The sequence below is a fragment of the Suncus etruscus genome, chromosome X (genome assembly GCF_024139225.1).
Source record: "Suncus etruscus isolate mSunEtr1 chromosome X, mSunEtr1.pri.cur, whole genome shotgun sequence".
Lineage (NCBI taxonomy): Eukaryota > Metazoa > Chordata > Mammalia > Eulipotyphla > Soricidae > Suncus > Suncus etruscus.
Genome location: NC_064868.1, coordinates 38,146,794 through 38,151,084, shown reverse-complemented (window position 1 = coordinate 38,151,084; position 4,291 = coordinate 38,146,794). Strand labels below are relative to the sequence as shown.

Genomic DNA, 4,291 nt, shown 5'->3' with positions numbered 1-4,291 from the left:
CTTTATTATTAACCTCTCTCAGATTTTTTACAGTGTGGTTGTGCTTCTACTCAGCAAAATAGAAATGCGGTCGTCTGAGAAGCCTTCCCAGCTAATTCCTGCTGGCCGGGCCCCCCTGGGGGGCTTCAGGACCCCGCATTTTGGCGCCCAACGCTGGGCTCGAAGACCACCACCACACTCCGAACGACTACAGGTCGGCGAGTCCGGAGCTGTTTCGTAAATCGCAGGATATACCTCATCAGGGTAGGCGTTGAAACGAGTTAGCCTTAATCAAAAATTTAAACTGCAGTTTTTTCCAGTCGTTCTGATCGCCGCCCCTGATTGGCTTTTGGGGCTTCACCCATAGGATCCGCTACCATGGGTGCCGCATTGAGTACTCACCCATTGGATTCGCTACCATGGGTGTTTCATTGAGTACTGAACTTAAATTCATTATTGATATTCAGTCTGAGTTGAAAGCCAGACATGTAGAGGTTACCAAAAAGAATATTTGTAATTTTCTTATGTTTATTCATAATGTATGTCATTGGTTTATTATTACCTGTCCAGAAATTGTTGCGTCCACTTGGGACAAAGTAGGACATGAAATGAGTGATTATTTTGTAAATAATAATGATTCACAGAAGGAAAAAATTATGTTCCAATATTGGAGCCTGTTAAGAGATATCATTGTAACTAAAAATGCCGGAACCGCCAAAGACATCATCCATGCCGTTGAATCTCATGTACAACAAGTCTCCCGTGAGTGTTCCAGGACTCCCTCTCGTTCTAATTCTGTCTCTCATCTCCCTTCTCCCTCTGAGAACTTCCCCTTGTCCTCCCTCCACCACTGATTCTTCTACCTTTGTCTCCAAAGTAACTAATGCTCTTAAAGATCTCTCTAATGCTTCTCATTTATATCCCTCCCTTACTTCTGTCCATGCTTCTGCTCTATGCACCCAGACCCCTACAGAAGAGGCCGCTGCACCCTCTGTGCAAAATCCTAAACAGCCCTTCACTTCCCTAGCCTCAGCTCCGTCCCTGTTCCACCAAAACCTTTACTCCCCTCACCACCCTCCCCTCCTTAACCAGCAATTGCAACAATACAAAGCCTTTAATTGAAAAAGCCTCAAAGAGCCATTTCAAGCCATAACCTCCTATGGCCCCCAAGCCCCTTACACGCTCTCCTGCTTAAAATCTAAAAGCTGAACTCTTTGTCTCTTGAGAAGTTAACTTTTTTTTTCCATTGCAAAGCCCTTCAGATAGGCAGAAATCCTGATCTCTAAGCTCTTATAGTTGGCCTCGCCTCTTTTCATACCTTAAAAGTACAGCACACACTTTCCAGGTCCCAGCTTGCCAACATGGCTCTTGCTGCCCTCTGTGCCTGGAAGTCGCTCCCCAGAGCTGGCATTCCAGCAGCTCCCCCACACCGGCAACAAACTGTAGCTGCTTTCTCCCCCCCCCTTTTTCTGACTTAAGTTCCCAACTCACCACAATTACATCCATGGTCTCTCACCTCTCTAACAAACTTGATAATGCGGGGCCGGAGAGATAGCATGGAGGTAAGGCGTTTGCCTTTCATGCAGGAGGTCATCGGTTCGAATCCCGGCGCCCCATATGGTCCCCTGTGCCTGCCAGGAGCAATTTCTGAGCCTGGAGCCAGGAATAACCCCTGAGCACTGCCAGGTGTGACCCAAAAACCAAAAAAAAAAAAAAAAAACAAAAAAAAAAAAAAAAAACTTGATAATGCTCTTGGCTCAAAAACCAGCGCTACCTTTCCTGTCTTTCTCCCTAATGAAAAAAGTCTTCCCCCGCCTGCTCAGTAGCCTCTGCTGCTGCTCTCTTCTCAAACGCCTCCCACTAGTCCCCGCCCCAGAGGAAAAATTCTAAATGCCCTGGATGCTCAGTCCCTAACCATAGCAAATTCCCTCCTCTCACCGCTCCCCCTCTTAAAGCTATAGATATGAAACTACGTGGCCTAATTAAAGATCTTAAACAAATCTTAAGCCTTCAAAAACAGACTGCTTCTCTTAATTCACAAGTTTCTGCCCTTCAGGCTTTCCCCCCCCTCCTAAATCTATAGTTGTCTGTCCTCTGCCCACTGTATTCCACGGTCAGGCCCCCCCTCTTGAGAATTCAAAGAAACAAACTAATAAAAGTCAGGCTGACTGCCATAAAACAGAAACTGCTGCAGTGCCTACAAAAAATTCTAAGAGCACAGTGAGCAAAATAATTACAAAGTATCATCTGCTAGTACATTTTGCTCAAACCAGCCCTCAGCCTCCTTCAGCCTCCTTCCTGCCAGCTTTGGGAAACAGCCAGCTCAAGCCCTGCCACTCCCACTTTAAGCCTTCGAATTCACCTTGAAATACCCAATCTTTGTTATTCAAAAGAAATCTGAAAAGTGGCATCTCTTGCATATTCTCAAATCAATCCCCATGGTGCCTTTGCAACCCAGACTCCCCTCTTCAGTTGCCATTCCCTCTAATTCCAATAAATTAGTAATTAATCTTAAAAGATTGCTTTTTTTTCTCTATATCATTACACCCTGCTAACTGTAAAAAATTTGCCTCTAGCCTTCCTGCTGTTATCTGTGCTAGCCCCTCCCCGAGTTATCAGTGAAAGACTCTGCTTCACCTTGTCAGCCCTACACTTTGTCAAATATGTGTTATTAAGTTTAGTGCATTAAGTGGTGTAAAGTAATTATTAAAACATTAAAAAGCAACAGGAAGATAAGAGCAATAAACTTTTTTTTCATGCCTCTCACAAAATTTTAAAGCAAGGTCATAATTCTGTCACTTTACAAATAACAAAATATTGGTAAAAAAAAACTTCTTTGTGTTTTAAAATCCAAACGAACACAAAAGTGTTAAAATTAAGTCTTATATTTCTATTAAAAGTTTTATTTTAATTTTTAAAGTATTTACAAAATTATGTGAAAAATAATGTGGTTAGCCTTTTTAAACAATATAGTTAATTTAATGCACAGTAAACACCTAGGTGTGCTTTATAGTACCCTTAGTTTTAACTTTGTGCTACAGCAATAGTTGTTCTTTATTTCTGCATTAAAAAAACTATTATTTTAAGTGCATTCAAAATATCAGCACATTATATAAATCTGTATATTTGTGTCGCAGTAAAAAAAATAATATAAATGAAAAATATATTATATATAATTTTATAAGTAATATATAAAAGTAACTAAACTTTATAAGCAAATTAACTAGTATTAAATATAATTTTAGTCTTAAGTTCTAAGTGTGTAAATGCATCAGATGTCTTTAACTATATTTTATAATAATCTAAGCATTTAGTTAATTTGGTATATAATATTTTTTACAAATTATTCACTTAAAGTCTTCATAGTAAAAACAGTTGTTTGTTTTTTAAAATCAGTTTTTTATACCTTTAATAATCATAGTTCATGCTATTGTGTTTAATCATAAAAATTTTAACACTTTATTGCAGCTGTCTTACTGTTCTACTGCAAAACCAATTTAAAGAAAACCTATTCATTTACAGCAAATCATTTCATACTTCAAAGTGAAGACTCCTTCTACAGTGCTCATTAACCATTTTACTTAATGTTTTAAACTTCAAATTAAAATTGTTTTAAAAATGTTTTGTGTTAAATCTAAACCTTAAAATTTATTTTCAGCAAAGTTCCACTCCATCTACATTAAGTACTTCTCAAAACTAATAAAGTTTTTCTACAAAAATTTTTTTCTCTTCTCACAAACATGCTAGCTAAATATTTAAAAGCGCTTGTCAATTTTTTATAAATAAGTCTTAAATCAATCCTTTTGTCTGTTTATGTGTCTATTGTAATGAATGAAAGTGGCCACAAGTGTAAAATGTTGTGTTTAGTGTTGTTTTGTTTTATCTGTTTGTTATCTCTACATTTTGTAATATACAATTTTTAAAGCCTTATCCATTTTTCAAATTTCAATTAATTTTTTCAACCTAGTTCAGTCTGGTCAGTTTACAAACTAGCATCTTGCAACTAAAAATCATGTGTTAGAAATTATATATTAAGCTAGCTTTGTCCTTCTAAGAACATAACGGAGAGTGTGCGAGATCGCAAACCCCAGATTTCTCAATGGCCATCAGGGATAACTTTTCCCTGGAGAATTTCTGGACTTTGCAGTCACCCAACTTTCCTGCTATGTGTAAGTTCAAGCCTATAGAATATGTATTTATGGCTAAAAAATAGCATCTAGCTTTAAAATAATAACTAAAAAGTTTAACAAAAATCATTTATATTCAGTTTAAAAGTTTTTTAAAAAAATTGACAATTGTTAATTATAAAAAT

The 4,291-nt window shown here is 37.6% G+C and overlaps 1 non-coding gene across 1 annotated transcript; it reads left to right on the top strand.

Moving 5' to 3' along the window:
• The first annotated feature begins 2,960 nt into the window (after positions 1-2,960).
• Positions 2,961-3,090, top strand: LOC125999708 (small nucleolar RNA SNORA22). Its single transcript, XR_007492188.1, has one exon. It is a non-coding gene; the product is annotated as a small nucleolar RNA SNORA22 (small nucleolar RNA).
• Positions 3,091-4,291: the final 1,201 nt, after the last annotated feature.